The sequence below is a fragment of the Cyclopterus lumpus genome, chromosome 14 (assembly GCF_009769545.1).
Source record: "Cyclopterus lumpus isolate fCycLum1 chromosome 14, fCycLum1.pri, whole genome shotgun sequence".
NCBI classification, from domain to species: domain Eukaryota; kingdom Metazoa; phylum Chordata; class Actinopteri; order Perciformes; family Cyclopteridae; genus Cyclopterus; species Cyclopterus lumpus.
Window position 1 is genome coordinate 2,251,500 of NC_046979.1, and position 24,314 is coordinate 2,275,813.

Below are 24,314 nucleotides of genomic sequence, written 5' to 3' on the forward strand. Positions count from 1 at the left end.
TATTATAGTAGTAGTGAGTTATTCTAGTAGTAGAGTGAGTTATACTAGTTGTAGAGTGAGTTAGTATAGTAGTAGTGAGTTATTCTATTAGTAGAGTAAGTTATTCTAGTAGTAGAGTGAGTTATTCTAGTTGTAGAGTGAGTTAGTATAGTAGTAGTGAGTTATTCTACCAGTAGAGTGAGTTAGTATGGTAGTAGAGTGAGTTATTCTAGTAGTAGAGTGAGTTATACTAGTTGTAGAGTGAGTTAGTATAGTAGTAGTGAGTTATTCTATTAGTAGAGTAAGTTATTCTAGTAGTAGAGTGAGTTATTCTAGTTGTAGAGTGAGTTAGTATAGTAGTAGTGAGTTATTCTACCAGTAGAGTGAGTTAGTATGGTAGTAGAGTGAGTTATTCTAGTAGTAGAGTGAGTTATTCTATTAGTAGAGTAAGTTATTCTAGTAGTAGAGTGAGTTATTCTAGTTGTAGAGTGAGTTAGTATAGTAGTAGTGAGTTATTCTACCAGTAGAGTGAGTTAGTATGGTAGTAGAGTGAGTTAGTATAGTAGTAGAGTGAGTTAGTATAGTAGTATTGAGTTATTCTACCAGTAGAGTGAGTTAGTATGGTAGTAGAGTGAGTTAGTATAGTAGTAGTGAGTTACTATAGTAGTAGAGTGAGTTAGTATAGTAGTAGAGTGAGTTAGTATAGTAGTAGTAGTGAGTTACTATAATAGTAGAGTGAGTTATTTTTAGTAGCAGAGTAAGTTATTATTGTAGTAGAGTGAGTTAGTATAGTAGTAGAGTGAGTTATTTTTAGTAGTAGAGTGAGTTATTCGTGTAGTAGAGTGAGTTATTCTAGTAGTAGAGTGAGTTATACTAGTTGTAGAGTGAGTTAATATAGTAGTATTGAGTTATTCTACCAGTAGAGTGAGTTATTCTAGTAGTAGAGTGAGTTATTCTAGTAGTAGAGTGAGTTATTCTAGTTGTAGAGTGAGTTAGTATAGTAGTAGTGAGTTATTCTACCAGTAGAGTGAGTTATTCTAGTAGTAGAGTGAGTTATTCTAGTAGTAGAGTGAGTTATTCTAGTTGTAGAGTGAGTTATTCTAGTTGTAGAGTGAGTTAGTATAGTAGTAGTGAGTTATTCTACCAGTAGAGTGAGTTATTCTACCAGTAGAGTGAGTTATTCTACCAGTAGAGTGAGTTATTCTAGTAGTAGAGTGAGTTATTCTAGTTGTAGAGTGAGTTAGTATAATAGTAGTGAGTTATTCTACCAGTAGAGTGAGTTATTCTACCAGTAGAGTGAGTTATTCTAGTAGTAGAGTGAGTTATTCTAGTTGTAGAGTGAGTTAGTATAGTAGTAGTGAGTTATTCTACCAGTAGAGTGAGTTATTCTACCAGTAGAGTGAGTTATTCTACCAGTAGAGTGAGTTATTCTAGTAGTAGAGTGAGTTATTCTAGTAGTAGAGTGAGTTATTCTAGTTGTAGAGTGAGTTAGTATAATAGTAGTGAGTTATTCTACCAGTAGAGTGAGTTATTCTACCAGTAGAGTGAGTTATTCTAGTAGTAGAGTGAGTTATTCTAGTAGTAGAGTGAGTTATTCTAGTTGTAGAGTGAGTTAGTATAGTAGTAGTGAGTTATTCTAGTTGTAGAGTGAGTTAGTATGGTAGTAGAGTGAGTTAGTATAGTAGTATTGAGTTATTCTACCAGTAGAGTGAGTTAGTATGGTAGTAGAGTGAGTTAGTATAGTAGTAGAGTGAGTTAGTATAGTAGTATTGAGTTATTCTACCAGTAGAGTGAGTTAGTATAGTAGTAGAGTGAGTTAATATAGTAGTATTGAGTTATTCTACCAGTAGAGTGAGTTACTATAATAGTAGAGTGAGTTATTTTTAGTAGCAGAGTAAGTTATTCTTGTAGTAGAGTGAGTTAGTATAGTAGTAGAGTGAGTTATTTTTAGTAGTAGAGTGAGTTATTCTTGTAGTAGAGTGAGTTAGTATAGTAGTAGAGTGAGTTATTTTTAGTAGTAGAGTGAGTTATTTTTAGTAGTAGAGTGAGTTATTCTTGTAGTAGAGTGAGTTAGTATAGTAGTAGAGTGAGTTATTTTTAGTAGTAGAGTGAGTTATTATAGTAGTAGAGTGAGTTATACTAGTTGTAGAGTGAGTTAATATAGTAGTATTGAGTTATTCTACCAGTAGAGTGAGTTATTCTTGTAGTAGAGTGAGTTAGTATAGTAGTAGAGTGAGTTATTTTTAGTAGTAGAGTGAGTTATTTTTAGTAGTAGAGTGAGTTATTCGTGTAGTAGAGTGAGTTATTATAGTAGTAGAGTGAGTTATACTAGTTGTAGAGTGAGTTAATATAGTAGTATTGAGTTATTCTACCAGTAGAGTGAGTTATTCTTGTAGTAGAGTGAGTTAGTATAGTAGTAGAGTGAGTTATCTTTAGTAGTAGAGTGAGTTAGTATAGTAGTAGAGTGAGTTATTCTAGTTGTTGAGAGACATTTTGGCCGTCACCATCTTGGATTTCTACAACAAGGAGTAGAAGAAAAAGCAATAAAATCAGAATAAAATCCATTAAAATGGAATGAAATGTTATTCTAAAAATGTTATGAAACCAAATTCAATACTTCAAATTAAATAATATATATATATATATATATATATATATATATATATATATATATATATATATATATATATATTCAGAATAAAAAAGGTGTAAGTTAACCCAAATGATACAAATGCAGCAGACAGTATTACAGACAATGTGAGGTTTAAATGGTGGAGACTTGTCATTATTCTATTTAAAAGCATTAACATACCACATCGACTTATCACAACAAGAGAAATATAAGTAACGTGAAAGATTACAGCCTGTAAAATGGAATTACATAAATGCTTGTATTGGCATGAAACGACAGGTACAAACATGTGCAGATGGAGTCGTGTGTTCGTAACCCAGCAGAGTGATGCTGAAGGAGGCCCTCGGCGGGTCCGGTTCTCCATCCATTACGCTCCAGGGGGACGGATGAGATTAAACAGCTCGCCGGCTGCACGTGTGACGCAACAAAGCGGCCGCGTTGTATCCTCCGACTCAGAGGATCGATACGCCATCGGAGGAAGAAGCTCTTGATTCATGGAGCGCCGAGGGATTCGTCTTCGTAACATCGGCGCTCTGACAACTTCTAGGAAAGATGAATATGTGCAGGCAAACCAGGTAGAAGGAAACATGCACACACAAATATGGATATATACTGTGTATACATATATATATATATATATATATATATATATATATATATATATATAATTGACTATGGACAGCTATGAAAATATATGTGCTGTTCAGTAATTTCAGGAGTATTCAAGCGAGACGAGAGTAGAAGTGGAGAAAGGTTCATTCCACTGAGTCAACACCAGATTGAGACGTCGAGACGGTTGAAGCTCGAGGTCACGCAGACGTGCACAGATGTTGAGAGTCGGACTCGTCCCTGCAGCGAGCTCTCCCATTACCCCGGTCTGGTCTCAGGGCCACTTACCTCTAATTACTGCACCCTGGTGGCAGGGCCAATCACCAGCAGGTTAATTGTTTGATCTCTGCCATATGTACCGCCGGCCCCGTTTTAATCCACCGCTCCACACATACGTGACCACGCCGCGCCGCGTCCCGCCTCCCCTGAAGGTCAGTTCCAAGTTGCAAAGTAGGACACAGAAAAAATAAAGAAATGTTTTCTTCACGATGAACGAGCGCCAACTGCAGCCCTTCACATGAATGGTGTCTGAGTTGAGTGAGAGAGTGAGAGAGTGAGAGTGAGGTCCAGGAGGCAACCTCCGGTTCTGCCCCGCGAAGCCAATGTGGAAGTGTCTTAAAAGCTGCATTCTCTTTATTGAACAGCAGGGGGCGACTCCACTGGTTGTATAGAAGTCTATGCTTCATGTGTTAAAGCTGCATTCTCTCTCCTGACCACCAGGGGGTGACTCCTCTGGTTGTATAGAAGTCTATGCTTCATGTGTTAAAGCTGCATTCTCTCTCCTGACCACCAGGGGGTGACTCCTCTGGTTGTATAGAAGTCTATGCTTCATGTGTTAGAGCTGCATTCTCTCTCCTGACCACCAGGGGGCGACTCCTCTGGTTGTATAGAAGTCTATATAATTGACTCTACTTCTCTTGATTTATTCCCTCAGTAAACATTGTAAACATTAGTTTTTGGTCTCAATCTCTAGTTTCAAGTCTTCTTCAATACAGAATGATGTTCATTTAGTGAATTATGGACATTTAGAGTCAAACAGACCATCAAGCAGGGGACGCTTTAGGGCGGGGCTACAAGGTGATTGACAGCGACCTCATCAGCTTTAAACGTTTTATTTAGTGAATTTGTAAGTGAAAAGTTGTTTGTTTATGGTCTCAGCCATTCACTTCCATTGTTATGACATTTTAAAGCTGCTACATTCCAAAGTCGAGTATTAATACAATCAACCAGATCTTTTGTAGCCGGTCCGGTCGCGTGACAGTCCATGTTCTCCATGTTCTCCATGTTCTCCATGTTGAGAACCATGAGGAGTCTGAAACTGGAGAATGTAGCCCCTTTAATGGTCGCTGCGGTCCCTGTATTGCTCCACTATTTCTCTGAGATCCCAGAAACAGTAAATGGACCAACTAATCCTGCCGCCGCTCAGTGGGACCGCATGTTAATAAAAGAGTAGAAATGTATGCAAAGCCTGGGAAGCTCCGCTCCGAGCGAAGCCAGTGTGTCCTTTGTGTCCCAGGGTTGTGCAGTTGTTTGAAAAATAGATCACACACACACACACACACACACACCAAATAGCCTTGCCTTGATGGAAAACAGCACATCCGGGGGGAAAGGACAGATATTACACGGATCATTAGCTGCAAATATAAAAAGGGAGCCGCGCCGCGGCCTAATGACGCTTTGATAAGCTCTGTTCTGGAAGTAAACATAATCTGTTGACTTTCAATTCTTTTGTCACACCGGCGATGATAGTTGAGGCAGAATGGAGCATTCTGCCGTAAGTGGGCCGCCGCCGTGCGGAGCGAAGGCTCTCGAGGAAGACGAGGAGGACGGGTTCGACACGTAGATGTCATTTTAAAACGGAACGTTTTCCGAAGGCGATGAAACCGTCCACAGCTGCTTCTCGTCTGGCCCGTCTTCCAGCCGTCCCTTTGCCTCCTGGCAGGGCTTACAGATGAACGCTGCGGTGCAGCAATGTTGACGGCAATGATGACAGCAATGATGACAGCAATGTGAAACAACACACGACACAGAGAGGCCCATTGAGGCTGAAGATGCAAAGCACAAGTCATCTTCTCAAGTGCACTCATCTGGAGGCAGAGGAACGGAGAACCGCCGCCCAGCAAATAACACGTTTAGAACACACACACACACACACACACACACACACACACACACACACACACACACACACACACTGTCTGTGTGAGCTTTTGGTGGAAAATGAGTTTCCCCCACTGGAGATTAATAAAGTTTTCTAATCTCATCTAGTAATATAGAAGAGAAGCTGAAATGTGGCCATGCATCTAGAATGTGAAGAACATCAGTGCACGTGCACAGTGCACGTGCACATTCTGCCTTCCAGCTGTAAAGAGGCCGTCATCATCCAGGGACTCGAATCATTTGGCACATTAGTGTTGCCGAATTTTAACTTGGGAGCAGCAACAGTAAGCGTATGAATTCAAATCATGCAGATTTCTCTGAACCAAATGTAATCTTCCTTCTTTTTTTTTGGCATTCAAAGCTTCTATTGAGGTTCCTGAATACGTGCACCTGTTATCTGTGGTTCTACAGCATTTAGAACCCTCCAGACGTTTGGTTCTCCATGGTGAACGTGGAACGGGGCTCCAAGCTTTGTTCCAGGAAGACTTTACACAACTTAAACAGTCCTGGATCGGATTCTGGGGGGGAGCAGACCCCAAGTCTTGAAGACCAGGTCCATGTGACCTTGGGCGAGACACAGAAGGAGGTGATGAGGTGGGTGTGGCTAACAGGTGATCAGAATAAGGTGATGAGGTGGGTGTGGCTAACAGGTGATCAGAATAAGGTGATGAGGTGGGTGTGGCTAACAGGTGATCAGAATAAGGTGAGGAGGTGGGTGTGGCTAACAGGTGATCATAATAAGGTGAGGAGGTGGGTGTGACTGACAGGTCAGCAGAATAAGGTGATGAGGTGGGTGTGACTGACAGGTGAACAGAATAAGGTGAGGAGGTGGGTGTGACTGACAGGTGAACATAATAAGGTGAGGAGGTGGGTGTGACTGACAGGTGAACAGAATAAGGTGAGGAGGTGGGTGTCACTGACAGGTGAACATAATAAGGTGAGGAGGTGGGTGTGACTGACAGGTGAACATAATAAGGTGAGGAGGTGGGTGTGACTGACAGGTGAACATAATAAGGTGAGGAGGTGGGTGTCACTGACAGGTGAACATAATAAGGTGAGGAGGTGGGTGTCACTGACAGGTGAACATAATAAGGTGAGGAGGTGGGTGTGACTGACAGGTGAACATAATAAGGTGAGGAGGTGGGTGTCACTGACAGGTGAACATAATAAGGTGAGGAGGTGGGTGTGACTGACAGGTGAACATAATAAGGTGAGGAGGTGGGTGTGACTGACAGGTGAACATAATAAGGTGAGGAGGTGGGTGTCACTGACAGGTGAACATAATAAGGTGAGGAGGTGGGTGTGACTGACAGGTGCACTGAAGGAGCTGACAGGTGGGTGCAGTAGGGTGGGCAGATGAGAGTGACACGACAAGGAACTTTTATTCTGTGTCATTCCTGGCGCCCCCTGTGGACTAAAGTGGTAGTCCAGTCCGGGACTTCCTGGTGGACCTGTGTGAGTTCATGTGTGTGTTATATAACTGTATAGCTGACGGTCTTGTTTACTTCTGAAGGTCATATAGAGGCAGACTTATTAATTTGAGACTTAATAGTTCAACTTTAAGACACACGCAGCCATAAGGCTCATAGTGCCCCTGCCTGGTGCATTTGTGCGTAACTGAAGGACGTACTCGATCTCCCCTGAATCCATAAATGGAGATGTGTGATTGGAAAATGACTTCTCTGGTCACAGAGACTTGAGGTCCTGAAGCACCGACTCGTGGTTGTCGTTGTTTATTTCCTCGTCGCATACGAGTCACACGATGTGACTCTCCGCGTGGATTGTTGTGCCTCTCCATCTCTTAACTCGACTTCACCTCATTACTCAGAATGCAAATGGTCCTCGGGGTTACTTTGCATGCATCGGGAGCGCCGCCTCGCCGTGACGGGACGCTGGCGTCTGGAGAGCGAGGGGTCAACCGAGGCGGCGCCGGGTCCTTTATATTCATTTCCTTTTTACCCCCCCAAAAAAAACAACTCAAATCCTCGGAAGCATTTGGAAAGCGATCCTCACCCGGAGCGTTGTTTACTTTGCACACAATCTGGGAAGTCTGGTGGGCGGAGAGCAGGAACACTGACGGCCCTGCTTCATATTCACATCTCTGCCTTTTGGAGGCGCCTTATGAATCCTTAAAGTGCAGGAAGGGGAGTGCATGTTCCTTAAAGTGCATCGACCCACATGCCGAACGGACGGTTCAATAACGTAGCAATGCAACACGCCATTGTTTGGGTCAGTTTACAGGGAGGTTCACTGCTTCCTTTGTTTTAATGAGATTGATGTTGATAAAGGATATATTATTTTTTTAAATTATTTTTAAAATATTATTATTATTTTTTTTTTTAATTATTATTATTATTATTATTATGTTTAGTTTCAATAGTTGCATTGTGGGATAACAAATGCATGCACAACTTAGATTTATAAATGTCAATTTAATAACTAAATTTAAAGTCCCCCCAAAACCACTGATGGTACAGGTGGAAGCATAAAATACCTCAAATATGTTTATTTATTAATTTTCTGGCCCGGCTCAAATTGAGACGGAACATCAGATTTGATGAAGTCTTTTTTTTTTTTTTTTTTGGTAATTAAAAAAAATCTGAATCCGTGTGAAGATCTTTACTAATTGTTTTTAATTTAGACAAATAAAATAGTCCCGATCGAAACGGTTGAATAACCAGAGGCCTGTTCCACCCAATTTACAAAAAAATAAAAAAGTTTGATGTTGACTAGTTAATCAAATCTTTGACAAATCACATTTAAATTCACATTTAAATTCTCTAACGTGTCGGAGTGGAGGAAGACGATTTAAAAGAAACTGATCCCCCAAAAACTGAAACTGAAACCCGAACCACGAGACTAGAAGGGAGAAAATGTGTGTTTTCTTTTTTTTTTTAATTTGCATTTGAACTCACCTTTTAATTCCAACATAATTAACGGTTAATAACTGTGTTTTAATCTCTCATTGTGAATCGTTACGTAACTCGTCCTGTAAAGTAGGACGCCGGTCGTTTCAGGGCCAAAGTCAAAGCGCCGCTCGCCGCTCGCCGCTCGCCGCTCGCCTCGCTTAACCTGCGCGGTGTCGTACACGCCCTCAGGCATGCTGTCAGAGCGCCGCGCCTGATGACCACCTGACAACTCCATCCATCTTGTTTACCCGCCGGACGGCGCAGATCTGCCGTGGCAATCAATAACGCTCACAATTAGTTTCCCTCCTGGGGGAGGAGGGGAGGGGGGAGGGGGGGGTACACGAGGGGGGAGGGGGGGGGTTGGCTGGCGGGTCCCCGACACAGCTGGACGGGGTGTACGTGTGGCCCGGGTCCATGCCGGCCACATGTCCTGACATTAGCCAGCATCCCTCGGGTGGCACTGACATTTCCATATGTCCAGTGTGTGTGTGTGTGTGTGTGTGTGTGTGTGTGTGTGTGTGTGTGTGTGTGTGTGACGTGGGAGCACTCGTGTGCATTGTCGTGTTGTTCACCTTGGCTCGGTGACCTGGAAGATCTCCTCCAAAAGGGCAGCGAGGCTCTCCGGAGGAGGCTGATGGATCTATATCGAGCCGTAAAAATAGATAACTGTCATTTGTCTTCGGGGGGGGGGGGGGGGGGGGGGGGGGGGGGGTGGTTAACCCTGACCAACAGGGCTCATCCAAACAGAGCCACTGCAGAGCATACAACTCCCAGCATGCCTCAGTGTCATCTGGATGCCCTTAGCAACCTGCCGTGATTGACACCACGATTCCTCTTTTGCGTTTATCTTTTTATGTGATGAAAATACATTAAAACGGGGACAATATAAAAATTTAAACAATTAAATAAGAAAGACACATGGCCTGAACTCAAGTGATTCATATGAGCTCAATATGACCCTCGTAGGAGCATCTCCTCTTCTTAATGTTCCGTTATTGGCTCCGTTACCATCATCTTTACTCACGACGTATATAAAGAAAGAAAGAGAACGCCTCGTTTCTTCTTTTATGTTTTCAGAAATTATTAATGTTGCTAAACCCCTTTTTTTTAAATATATAAATCCTAAGAGGAAGGCGAATACATATTCCATGTCCCTGGAGGGGCGGCGGTGAAAGTCTGCACGAGCAATACGGCACCGAGGTGAAAAATGTATTAACTCATTACGAAGAAGGAGCTAAACAAATAAGAAACGTTAATAAACCAGGAAGAAAGAATGTTGAGGAGCATTAAAAACGTCTGATTCATCAATGTGGAATAATAATAATACACGAGGTGACCCACAAACTGAAGCCGTGTCAGTTTAACCGTACAACCACGGAGGTCCTTGGAGGTCCAAGACGGGGGTCTATGGGGGTCTATGGGGGTCTACGGGGGTCTCGAGGGTCCCGTTGAATCAACGCGCGTCAGCGGTGAACTTTTGGCCGTGATCAATAACGATGTTTTCATGTGAGGCCACGAAGCAGATCATAAAGCACAATATCCCATCAGGTCTAAAGGCCCTAATGGGCCCCTGATGGAGACCAGGTCTAAAGGCCCTAATGGGCCACTGATGGAGACCAGGTCTAAAGGCCCTAATGGGCCCCTGATGGAGACCAGGTCTAAAGGCCCTAATGGGCCCCTGATGGAGACCAGGTCTAAAGGCCCTAATGGGCCACTGATGGAGACCAGGTCTAAAGGCCCTAATGGGCCCCTGATGGAGACCAGGTCTAAAGGCCCTAATGGGCCCCTGATGGAGACCAGGTCTAAAGGCCCTAATGGGCCCCTGATGGAGACCAGGTCTAAAGGCCCTAATGGGCCACTGATGGAGACCAGGTCTAAAGGCCCTAATGGGCCACTGATGGAGACCAGGTCTAAAGGCCCTAATGGGCCCTGTGGCCCCTGATGGAGACCGGATCTAAAGGCCCGGGTGAGACGAGACGGGTGAGACGAGACGGGTGAGACGAGAAGGGTGATACGAGAAGGGTGAGACGAGAAGGGTGAGGCGAGACAGGTGAGACGAGAAGGGTGAGGCGAGACAGGTGAGACGAGAAGGGTGAGACGAGAAGGGTGAGAAGAGAAGGGTGATACGAGAAGGGTGAGACGAGAAGGGTGAGGCGAGACAGGTGAGACGAGAAGGGTGAGGCGAGACAGGTGAGACGAGACGGGTGAGACGAGACGGGTGAGACGAGAAGGGTGATACGAGAAGGGTGAGACGAGAAGGGTGAGGCGAGACAGGTGAGACGAGAAGGGTGAGGCGAGACAGGTGAGACGAGAAGGGTGAGACGAGAAGGGTGAGAAGAGAAGGGTGATACGAGAAGGGTGAGACGAGAAGGGTGAGGCGAGACAGGTGAGACGAGAAGGGTGAGGCGAGACAGGTGAGACGAGAAGGGTGAGGCGAGACAGGTGAGACGAGAAGGGTGAGACGAGAAGGGTGAGACGAGACGGGTGAGACGAGAAGGGTGAGGTGAGACGGGTGAGGCGAGACGGGTGAGACGAGAAGGGTGAGACGAGACGGGTGAGACGAGAAGGGTGAGACGAGAAGGGTGAGACGAGACGGGTGAGACGAGAAGGGTGAGACGAGACGGGTGAGACGAGAAGGGTGAGACGAGAAGGGTGAGACGAGAAGGGTGAGACGAGAAGGGTGAGACGAGAAGGGTGAGACGAGACGGTGAACCGTACTTTCATCAAACGTCATCAACATTTACAGATATTTTAGCCGTGGATAATTTATTGCATTATTTAATTGTTTCATTTATGCAAATGAGCACCGACACAGTTTAAAAAACGTGGTTATCCGACTTATGCTGAACATCTTGAAATGCACACGTTTCGATAACGGAGATCCATCTCTACTAAAACCACTCCGCGTCTCACTCCGCGTCTCACTCCGCGTCTCACTCCGCGTCTCACCCCGCGTCTCACTCCGCGTCTCACTCCGCGTCTCACTCCGCGTCTCACTCCGCGTCTCACCCCGCGTCTCACTCCGCGTCTCACCCCGTCTCCTCTTAGCAGACATTATATTTCTGCGTCTGCGTTGCATTTTTAAGGATTTGACCAGCTCTAAATCCTTCAGGCTCCGGGCAGGGCAAAATAAACCATAATTATGATGAGGAGGAGGAATTGAATATAGGTGTCAAAATGATTGTGAGCGTGTGCATGAGTGGATCACAAAGAGCACACACACCTTTTATAGAAAGAACAGTGATACAGAGGTGTGTGTGTGTGTGTGTGTGTGTGTGTGTGTGTGTGTGTGTGTGTGTGTGAGGACATATGAAATGTTTCTGTCGGTTCTTCTGGATATTTGAAGCTCACAAATGTGATGATTGTTCAAAGTTCTGTTCCAGCTGTGATGAAGGAACTGGTTTCCTTCAGAGTTGATTGATCGTTCTCCACGAAGCGGAACCCGTCTGCGGTTCTCTCTTTTCTTTAATTGCTAAAACACTAAAATGACATAAAGCTCGATTATTGTGACAAAACAAAATCAGCTCCGAAACTCGAACACATGTTCTGCTTTGCAGCGCGGTTCTCTACACGCAACACACGGTTCTCTACACGGAACACACAGTTCTCTACACGGAACACACGGTTCTTTACACGGAACACACTGTTCTCTACACGGAACACACAGTTCTCTACACGGAACACACTGTTCTCTACACGCAACACACGGTTCTCTACACGGAACACACGGTTCTCTACACGCAACACACAGTTCTCTACACGCAACACACAGTTCTCTACACGGAACACACTGTTCTCTACACGGAACACACTGTTCTCTACACGGAACACACTGTTCTCTACACGGAACACACTGTTCTCTACACGGAACACACAGTTCTCTACACGGAACACACGGTTCTCTACACGCAACACACAGTTCTCTACACGGAACACACAGTTCTCTAAATGCAACACACGGTTCTCTACACGCAACACACAGTTCTCTACACGGAACACACAGTTCTCTAAATGCAACACACGGTTCTCTACACGCAACACACGGTTCTCTACACGCAACACACTGTCCTCTACACGCAGTTCTCTACATGCACGCCCGGTTCTCTACATGCGGCACACGGTTCTCCACAAGCAGCACGCGGTCCTCTACAGGCGGTCCTCTACAGGCGGTTCTCTACAGGCGGTGCCCAGTTCTCTACATGCGGCGCCCGGTTCTCCACAAGCAGCACGCGGTCCTCTACAGGCGGTTCTCTACAGGCGGTGCCCAGTTCTCTACATGCGGCGCCCGGTTCTCTACATGCAGCACACGGTTCTCCACAAGCAGCACGCGGTCCTCTGCAGGCGGTTCTCTACATCCGGTGCTCTACAGCCGGTTCTCTACAGCCGGTTCTCTACAGGCGGCGCCCAGTTCTCTACAGGCGGCGCCCGGTTCTCTACAGGCGGCGCCCGGTTCTCTACATGCAGTGCCCGGTTCTCTACACGCGGTGCCTGGTTTTTCACACGTAGTTCTCTACACACAGCGCCAGGTTCTCTACACACGGTTCTCTACACCCGGCATGCAGTTCTCTACACACAGTGCTCAGTTCTCTACACGCAGCGCCCGGTTCTCTACTAGCGGTTCACTACACATGGTTCTCTGGATACGGTTCTCTACACCCGGCATGCGGTTCTCTACAGACGGCAAACAGTACTTTAAAACAATAATAACATGAATAAAAGTGGCGAGTGTGTTTTAATAAAGTAAAGATGTGTAAGGGGACCTGAGAGTCGACCAATCGGCTCGCACACGGCTGCCGCCGGGCCCCGCCCCCAACCGCTCCGACAGCAACGCAAACACTTTGATGTTCTTTCTTTCTCCGGCTCGGTGGGACGATCCGGTGTTGACGACGTGGATCGGTCCGCTTTGAAAGACCTTCAGTAAAATGTATTAATGTACCCGACAACACGCCGTTATTAATGTACCCCGCCCCTCCCCCTCCGGTTCCCTCGCGTCTCGGTACCGATGCCGGTTTTCCTGTCGAGAGAGACCCCCGTCTGGGGGGTTCGAACCGGCGAACGTTCGCCCCAAATGACAATTAGCGGCGTCCCCGATGGAGGTCGTCACACCGGGGCCTCGAGTGGTGAACATGTGTTGTGATAACTTCCCCTGTTCTCCAGTCGGCTCATTATTTCAGGCCCCCTGTTGCGCAACATGTCCTCCCTCAACCCCCCCCCCCCCTGCTGCGCTGCACTACAAGTCTTCCCCGACTCTCTCTCTCTTTCTCTCTCTCTCTCTCTCTTCCTCCCTCTCTTTCTTCCTCTCTCTTCCTCTCTCTTCCTCTCTCTTCCTCCCTCCCTCCCTCTCTTTCTTCCTCTCTCTTCCTCTCTCTCTCTTCCTCCCTCTCCTTCTCTCTCTTACTCTCTTCCTCACTCCCTCTCTCTCACTCTCTTCCTCTCTCTTCCTCTCTCTCTCTTCATCCCTCTCCTTCTCTCTTACTCTCTTCCTCCCTCCCTCCATCTCTCTCTCTCTCTCTTCCTTCCTCTCTCTCTCTTCCTCCCTCCCTCTCTCTCTCTCCCTTCCTCTCTTCCTCCCTCCCCCTCTCTCTCTTCCTCCCTCCCTTTATCTCCCTCTGTTTGTTTCTCTTCCTCCCTCTCCCTCTCTCTCTCTTACTCTTTTCCTCCCCCTCTCTCTCTCTCTTCCTCTCTCTCTCTCTCTTCCTCCCTCCCTCCATCTCCCTCTGTTTGTTTCTCTCTCTCTTTTCTTGGATTGCCTCTCCAACACTCCGTTAATTAAAGATTCCACAAACCCAAAATTCAGAGGTGTGTGTGTGTGTGTGTGTGTGTGTGTGTGTGTGTGTGTGTTTGCGCGCACAAGCCCGACACACTCGTACTAGGTTATATACGATTACAAGGCGCTCAGCAGGTGCGGCGTGCGCGAGCGCCTCATTAACGTGCACGTGCACGGTTCAGGCGTATTCCCCACTGTGGGTTTATTAAAGATACGGCATGTTTACGATGTTGTTTTTTCACTAAAAGAAAACAAAATGGATTTCATGTTTTGACATAAATAATAATAATACTCCTGCACGCTAATTAAAGAAAAAGGCTCATTTACATTTGTGTTGCTAGCGGCAACGCAGGTGATCAAAACCCATAAGAAGAAGAAGAAGAACCAAGCGAAGCGTTCTCCTTAACGCTCTCTTTGTAATACAGAGAGAGTAATAATTAGTTTTAAAGCATTTATTGCCTTCTTTCCAAGTGGCTGACCTGGAGTCAGTACGTGGTTAGCCTAGCTTAGCATAAAGACCGCAAGTACCTTTTAAAGCATTATTCCCCCTGACCACCAGGGGTCGCTGTGTACCAAAACACATCAAATTGACCCGCTATTAGCATGCATTGATGTTAGCTAGGCTAACCACCGCCACTCTTCTTCATTAGATTGATATCAAATCACTATTCACAACAAAAAAAAGGACAATGAGCATAATTCCTCAAATGTTCGGATATCTTAAAACGCAGTTGTGACTTTTTAATGTGATTTTTTTAGGAGCAGCATTAAGCATGATGGAATAAAAGCAGAGCGAGGGGAAGATGACTCATTGAAAGCTCCACGAGTAGAGAGACGAGACGTTCTTTCACATGGAGACGGTTCAGACAACAACAATGACAATGACAATGTTCAGCTTTCAGTCGGCAGAACAATAATTTGAGGCTTCAGATTGTTTGTTTGCATTTGTCTAAATTTTCTGTCTGGAATATGTTATTTTGAATAAAGCCCCACTTTGTTTCTATAATAGCAGAAACGTTATCCTTTTCTCAGAGACGTATAGCCTGAAAAATTGTTTTAAAAAAATAAATAAATGATCGTCTGTTTTTTAGAATCCATATTATTTGTTGAACAATTGAGTCCATCATCAAAAGTTGAAGCTTTTAATCAAAAGGTTACAAGGCGAGAGGCGATAATAAGAATCAAAATGTCAGCCGTCGTTCATCATTCTCACAAAGTCACGAAGCTCCAACATTTCAAGGCCGGACGGCTTCTGGGAGCAAATGCAACGGATAATAAAAATATGTCTTCTTATCTTTTTTTTTTTTAGATTATGGTGCAGCAAATGCAAAATAAATTTGTATCCGACTGTGAAAAGATAAGCGTTCGATGGAGAGAATCCACAGACATCCATTCATGAAGGAAGTAGGAAGGAAGCATGTTCCTAAAACATTAAAAATCCATCCAATAATGTCTGTTTGTTGTTTTCATGCTGAACGGGGGTGTTGTTCTTCACCGAGAGGAGGAGGTCTTCCTGAGTGACGGGTGGGATGATTCCCACCTGCATCTGAAGATCCAGAAGACATTTCACAGATTACCGAAGCACCAGCGGGACCCTGAGGGCCCGATGATCAATGCTAATGACTCCATGATTACAAACACTCACCCAGGCCGCTCGATGCCCACAGACCACGTTGGAGAGGGAAGGAGGCCACTTACTGAACCTGGTCTGAAGGAAGGAGGCCACTTACTGAACCTGGTCTGAAGGAAGGAGTCCACTTACTGAGCCTGGTCTGGAGGAAGGAGTCCACTTACTGAACCTGGTCTGAAGGAAGGAGGCCACTTACTGAACCTGGTCTGGAGGAAGGAGTCCACTTACTGAGCCTGGTCTGGAGGAAGGAGTCCACTTACTGAACCTGGTCTGAAGGAAGGAGGCCACTTACTGAACCTGGTCTGGAGGAAGGAGTCCACTTACTGAACCTGGTCTGGAGGAAGGAGTCCACTTACTGAGCCTGGTCTGAAGGAAGGAGGCCACTTACTGAACCTGGTCTGAAGGAAGGAGTCCACTTACTGAGCCTGGTCTGGAGGAAGGAGTCCACTTACTGAGCCTGGTCTGAAGGAAGGAGTCCACTTACTGAGCCTGGTCTGAAGGAAGGAGGCCACTTACTGAGCCTGGTCTGGAGGAAGGAGGCCACTTACTGAGCCTGGTCTGGAGGAAGGAGTCCACTTACTGAACCTGGTCTGAAGGAAGGAGGCCACTTACTGAACCTGGTCTGAAGGAAGGAGTCCACTTACTGAGCCTGGTCTGGAGGAAGGAGTCCACTTACTGAACCTGGTCTGAAGGAAGGAGTCCACTTACTGAGCCTGGTCTGGAGGAAGGAGTCCACTTACTGAACCTGGTCTGAAGGAAGGAGGCCACTTACTGAACCTGGTCTGGAGGAAGGAGTCCACTTACTGAGCCTGGTCTGGAGGAAGGAGTCCACTTACTGAACCTGGTCTGGAGGAAGGAGGCCACTTACTGAGCCTGGTCTGGAGGAAGGAGTCCACTTACTGAACCTGGTCTGAAGGAAGGAGGCCACTTACTGAACCTGGTCTGAAGGAAGGAGTCCACTTACTGAGCCTGGTCTGGAGGAAGGAGTCCACTTACTGAACCTGGTCTGAAGGAAGGAGTCCACTTACTGAGCCTGGTCTGGAGGAAGGAGTCCACTTACTGAACCTGGTCTGAAGGAAGGAGGCCACTTACTGAACCTGGTCTGGAGGAAGGAGTCCACTTACTGAGCCTGGTCTGGAGGAAGGAGTCCACTTACTGAACCTGGTCTGGAGGACGGAGTCCACTTACTGAACCTGGTCTGAAGGAAGGAGGCCACTTACTGAACCTGGTCTGGAGGAAGGAGTCCACTTACTGAGCCTGGTCTGGAGGAAGGAGGCCACTTACTGAACTTGGTCTGGAGGAAGGAGTCCACTTACTGAACCTGGTCTGAAGGAAGGAGTCCACTTACTGAACCTGGTCTGGAGGACGGAGTCCACTTAGTGGAGCTCAGAGATGGTCTGGAGGAAGGAGCCCACTTACTGAACCTGGTCTGAAGGAAGCAGTCCACTTACTGAACCTGGTCTGGAGGAAGGAGTCCACTTACTGAACCTGGTCTGGAGGAAGGAGTCCACTTACTGAACCTGGTCTGGAGGAAGGAGTCCACTTACTGAACCTGGTCTGGAGGAAGGAGTCCACTTAGTGAACCTGGTCTGAAGGAAGGAGTCCACTTACTGAACCTGGTCTGGAGGACGGAGTCCACTTAGTGGAGCTCAGAGATGGTCTGGAGGAAGGAGCCCACTTACTGAACCTGGTCTGAAGGAAGGAGTCCACTTAGTGAACCTGGTCTGAAGGAAGGAGTCCACTTACTGAATCTGGTCTGGAGGAAGGAGCCCACTTACTGAACCTGGTCTGAAGGAAGGAGTCCACTTAGTGAACCTGGTCTGGAGGAAGGAGGCCACTTACTGAATCTGGTCTGGAGGAAGGAGTCCACTTACTGAACCTGGTCTGGAGGAATGAGTCCACTTAGTGAACCTGGTCTGGAGGAAGGAGTCCACTTACTGAATCTGGTCTGAAGGAAGGAGTCCACTTACTGAATCTGGTCTGAAGGAAGGAGTCCACTTAGAGTTCAGTAGAGTCCACTTACTGAATCGGTCCAAAGAGCCTCGTGGCATCTTTTTAGTTTCAGATATCGGAATTGTTACGTTCGGGTTATGAAAGCAACGAAATTAAAGTTAAAATGTCAAAAGAAAAAATATTTTTATAATAATTCCATTACAAACTTCCAACATTTAAATAAAAAAAATAATTACTTTAAAAAAAAAAATAAAATAATATATATTATTTTTTATTTATTTATATATATATATATATATATATATATTTATTATTACAATTTCATAATTACAATATAAATTATTAAAAGTTAAAAGTATGTTTGTAAATACAGTATGAATCCATCCGTCTCATTATTCTATTACTGAGACCGTCGTGTAATTAAATGATAGACGGAACCGGGTTTATTTGGGACCCGATCACATGACCTTCATGCCTGTGCTCAGAAACCTCGGTGTCATCTTCGATCCAGCTTGAACATCTGAAAGGGAAATTAACGCTGCAGTGAGAGGTGGTTTTATTTCCTCTCGTTTAATGACCTGAAAATTGTCACAGAATTGCCTTAATTTCCTCTCAGCTGGATTTCTGCTCGTTGGGAATCAGCCCGGTCTGCTCCGTCTGCCTGCTGCTGTTCAGACTACGAGCTGAAGGGGGACGGCATCCCGGTCCTGGACTACCGGTCCAGGACCGGGATGAGTTCTAGGTTCCAACATTCGTTTTCAAAGCGTCGTGGACTGGTGCTCCAGAACATCTCTGAGCTCCTCTGTTCGCTCTCCAGACCCGGATCGCCCTGATCCTGCTTCTGCAACTGGCGGTCCGGGATTTAATTTTTTCCATCCGTTCGTTTTACTTTTTAAATAGTTGTCTCTGGTTGTATAGAAGTCTATGCTTCATGTGTTAAAGCTGCATTCTCTCTCCTGACCACCAGGGGGGCGACTCCTCTGGTTGTATAGAAGTCTATGCTTCATGTGTTAAAGCTGCATCCTCTCTCCTGGCCACCAGGGGGCGACTCCTCTGGTTGTATAGAAGTCTATGCTTCATGTGTTAAAGCTGCATTCTCTCTACTGACCACCAGGGGGAGACTCCTCTGGTTGTATAGAAGTCTATGCTTCATGTGTTAAAGCTGCATTCTCTCTACTGACCAGCAGGGGGCGACTCCTCTGGTTGTATAGAAGTCTATGCTTCATGTGTTAAAGCTGCATTCCCTCTCCTGACCACCAGGGGGCGACTCCTCTGGTTGTATAGAAGTCTATGCTTCATGTGTTAAAGCTGCATTCTCTCTACTGACCACCAGGGGGCGACTCCTCTGGTTGTATAGAAGTCTATGCTTCATGTGTTAAAGCGGCATTCCCTCTCCTCACCACCAGGGGGCGACTCCTCTGGTTGTATAGAAGTCTATGCTTCATGTGTTAAAGCTGCATTCCCTCTCCTGACCACCAGGGGGCGACTCCTCTGGTTGTATAGAAGTCTATGCTTCATGTGTTAAAGCTGCATTCCCTCTCCTGACCACCAGGGGGCGACTCCTCTGGTTGTATAGAAGTCTATGCTTCATGTGTTAAAGCTGCATTCCCTCTCCTGACCACCAGGGGGCGACTCCTCTGGTTGTATAGAAGTCTATGCTTCATGTGTTAAAGCTGCATTCCCTCTCCTGACCACCAGGGGGCGACTCCTCGGGTTGTATAGAAGTCTATGCTTCATGTGTTAAAGCTGCATTCCCTCTCCTGACCACCAGGGGGCGACTCCTCTGGTTGTATAGAAGTCTATGCTTCATGTGTTAAAGCTGCATTCCCTCTCCTGACCACCAGGGGGCGACTCCTCTGGTTGTATAGAAGTCTATGCTTCATGTGTTAAAGCTGCATTCCCTCTCCTGACCACCAGGGGGCGACTCCTCTGGTTGTATAGAAGTCTATGCTTCATGTGTTAAAGCTGCATTCCCTCTCCTGACCACCAGGGGGCGACTCCTCTGGTTGTATAGAAGTCTATGCTTCATGTGTTAAAGCTGCATTCCCTCTCCTGACCACCAGGGGGTGACTCCTCTGGTTGTATATTTTAGTAAACATTGTAAACATGAGTTTATGGTCTTCAGCGGTCCATAAACCAAATGGGTGACGTCACGGTAACTACGTCTATGAATTACTATTCATAATTTCTTGTATACCGACCTGCCGGTCCTCATCAGTCCTCCAGGAGCTCCGTCTGATTAGCTCTGCTTTTACTCCAAGACACTGCTTTAGGTATGTAACACACACACACACACACACACACACACACACACACACACACACACACACACACACACACACACACACACACACACACACACACTCCGTGGTATGAGAGCCATAGGGGTCTTTGCCATAACTCATGTGAATGAATGGAGTGTTTAAACGAGGCGATATGTGTGCAGGCGTTATCATTACACGGTGGGCTTTTTATATTCCAGGGCACAAAACAAGATGTGCGTTTAGAGATTAGGGCGGAAGGGGTTCGGAGCCGTCTTGGATTAAAAAAAAATAAACTCTCAAAAGAAAAATAAATCTGATATTTATCTGGAGGAAATTGTCTGAATCCGGCAAATTCCTCTCCGGGTGTCGAGCTCTCTAACAGCAGACGCTGTGAGCACCATGAAAGGGGACGAGTTTTACTTTATTTTATTATAAAGAAGAAAGTTTGATGACGTTATTATTATTATTATTTAGTTCCTTTCCTAAAGCAAACAGGTTTTAATTCTTTAGATTTGGGAGGCTTGTAAAGCTCCCCTTAGATCAAAACAATATAAATATGTGGTTTGTCCTTCACAGTTACGTAAGTAACATGGAAAATTAAGACCAAAATTATCATCACATCTTTTCATCCTATTAGACATTTGTGTGGAATTAGCGTACAGACTCTTCTTGAGCTTTGAGCACCACGTTTAAATCAATTCATCCTTTGGTGAAAGTGGACGTTTGTGCCAAAATTTGAAGAATTTCCCCTCCGGGCGTTCCCGAAGATATCGTGAGAACGGGACGACGACCTTGACCCTTGACCTCTAAATTAGAGTCCAGGTGTTCCTCGAGGGACCTCGGGTTCACCACGGCGGTCCGGACGGATCAGCAAACAGGAAACAAACGACGACGCAACGTAAAACATGATGGAGCAGCTCACTATGACAATCTGTGTGGCAAAAAGTCAAACGCAGCCACATTGTGCAGTGAATTAGTTTAAATTATCATTTTTAAATGATCTACAAAACCTGAACATCTGTTTTCAAAACAAGGAAACATGTGGAAGCGGCTGAGATCCAAATGAAAGGAGTCTCAACAGACCCGAGGGCCGCTAAGCCCTCACAGGAGGACCCACCGAGCTCCACGGATTGATGCACGACGCCGTTAGTCTAGAGTAGGACGGACCGTTGACTGAGGACGCGTCTCACCAAGTGCATTGTGGTCCGGAAGCGACTCAATTCTTTCTGCCAAGAGGCTCAGAAACACGGTAACGCGTACAGACAAGGCTCGACCAATCACACGGAGGCACATCGAAGAAGTCAAAGATTGTTTTGATCAGACTGCCCACACACACACACACACACACACACACACACACTCACACACACACGCTAACCGACTCAGACAGACTGTGCGACAGCCCGCCCGAGCCGAGCCAGAGCTCGTATCGCCCGAGCCGCTCGCTCACCTCTAAACGAGGGCTGTCGAGCGGAGCGGAGCTCGGCGACGCCTGCCACCTCTAATTGGCAGCGCATTAACAATCCAATCAGGCTAATTAGCCGGGGCGCGGCGGCGAGGGAGAGCGTTCTCCCCGCGTGAGGTTGCCGCACACGACTTCTCCGCCGCCGCCGCCGCCGCCGCCGCCCACGTTTTGCATTTACTAATTTCGTGGGAACAATTGGAGCAAATTAGAAGACTGGAGGAGTAAGAGAAGAAGAGACGTGACGGAGTGTGACAGGAAGTGAGAGAACGCGAGCTCGGCTCAAACGGAATGTTTCATCTCGTATGGAAGACATTTACTTTCATTTTAGACGGAGAGAAAAGAAGCATGAACACGTTTCTAAAGAATTATAAGAATCCACAATTAAAAGTGGGAACGCTATTGATTTCTTAAACACAGCCCAATACATATTTTTCACAATAAAAGCCTTGTGTTAAGAAATGAATGGATTTTATACACTAAAAGAATGTTGGAGCTTTTTTATTATTATTATATGGAAACAGGAAGTGTTGAGGTAAAAATAAATATGAGATTTTTTCATGTTTGCGACATCGATATGAACTTTTAAACTGGAGTGATGTCGCCTGTATGAAGTAAATATACTGTCAAAACATTATTTTATATACACAACAGAAAGCTGTCAGACCTGCAACGGAGCCCACACTGTCACTAACTGCACTCCCTGAGGAAAAAAACTAAATGTGCGTGGGACTTCAAAGAAAAGCTGACTGGAAGGATCGACAGTGTGTGTTTGAAGAAGACAAATCCAACTGATTCAGCAGATAAAAACAGGTTAAAAAGATAAAGCGACAGATCTCAGTGTGGAAGTGAACCACGACATCACCCGGAGGTCCAGTCGGAGGACGATGAGGGACAACCCTGTGAAGTCCATTAGGTCTTTATTCTCCGTTACAATCATTAAAGACCTAGCGCAGCACGTGCTTACATTCAGTATACCTTCAGTCGTTAGCGTAGCACAGAAGAGCTAACGCTAGTTAATGATGTGCTGACGAACTCCGCTAATGTTAGCGTCTACAATCATTAAAGACCTAGCGCAGCACGTGCTTACATTCAGTATACCTTCAGTCGTTAGCGTAGCACAGAAGAGCTAACGCTAGTTAATGATGTGCTGACGAACTCCGCTAATGTTAGCGTCTACAATCATTAAAGACCTAGCGCAGCACGTGCTTACATTCAGTATACCTTCAGTCGTTAGCGTAGCACAGAAGAGCTAACGCTAGTTAATGATGTGCTGACGAACTCCGCTAATGTTAGCGTCTACAATCATTAAAGACCTAGCGCAGCACGTGCTTACATTCAGTATACCTTCAGTCGTTAGCGTAGCACAGAAGAGCTAACGCTAGTTAATGATGTGCTGACGAACTCCGCTAATGTTGCCGTCTACAATCATTAAAGACCTAGCGCAGCATGTGCTTACATTCAGTATACCTTCAGTCGTTAGCGTAGCACAGAAGAGCTAACGCTAGTTAATGATGTGCTGACGAACTCCGCTAATGTTAGCGTCTACAATCATTAAAGACCTAGCGCAGCACGTGTTTACATTCAGTATACCTTCAGTCGTTAGCGTAGCACAGAAGAGCTAACGCTAGTTAATGATGTGCTGACGAACTCCGCTAATGTTAGCGTCTACAATCATTAAAGACCTAGCGCAGCACGTGCTTACATTCAGTATACCTTCAGTCGTTAGCGTAGCACAGAAGAGCTAACGCTAGTTAATGATGTGCTGACGAACTCTGCTAATGTTAGCGTCGGAGGTTTTTACGTAGTGTGTGATACCGATTTATTCACTGAACTTCACGTTCCCATATGTGTATGCGTTGTTGTATGCGTTGTGTAGGCTGCGCTCCAGAGACAAGCTTTTATGTGAGCGCCCTCCTTACGCTGCAGGTCAGTTCACCCAAATTACAATAATTGATTTAACTTTAGTAGCATGGAGACAGCTTAGAGGTTTTGTGTGCCCGGGGTGAGGGACGGTTACAATTTGAACTTTCCATTCCTTCTCCTGTTCAGGGTCGTGGGGCGCAGGAGCAGCTGACAGGGCCCACCTGGAGGTCACCGAGCTGCATGTCTTTGGTCTGTGGGAGGAAGCCGGGCCCCTCTTGCCGTGAGCCACTACATCGGCGTTGTGATCGGAGGCTCCAGGGAGCGCACGGTGTTGTGTGTGTGAATGGGTCTGGAGATACAAGTTAGCGTGTGTGTGTGTGTGTGTGTGATGCAAGTGTGTGATGCACTTTTACAGTGATGTAACTCCTGATGCAGCCACCCCCCCCCCCTTCTCTCCCCATGCCAGCATGCATTTGTTATGCTAGATGATTTATTTACACACACACACGCACACACACACACACACATACACACATACACACATACACACATACACGCCTCGCTAGGATGGTTAAATGGACACACACACACCAAATCCAATACTTGATACACACACACACACACACACACACTCACAGTGCCCAAGATGGATGCGATGTTTGCGTCGATGTTATGCGGGACATTCTTTGCCCTCCATTTTCTTCGTGTTTGGCCTGTAAACTGTGAGAGGCTGCGCTTTGAAATGAGTAATTAGAGAGCAGTAATGCAGTGCTTTGTTTTATTTGTTTTCCCCTAAAGAGCCTAATAAAGAACTGAAAGAGGAAAGGGGGGAGAGAGAGAGAGAGAGATAGGGAAGCCTGCAGGGAGTCGATGAACAGATAGCTACAGATAGATAGTCTGGTCATGTCCCATTGTGGACACATTACCTCGACAAAGCATTGATCGCTTTACTCTCCAATCAGGTTTTAAATATTCTAGACTGGAATGACAGGATAGATTTAATGTGTTGGAGAAAAACTGGAGAGGGAGGCAGAAGACAGAGAGGAAGCTTTTGTCGTGATACAATAAATTCTGTGTTAC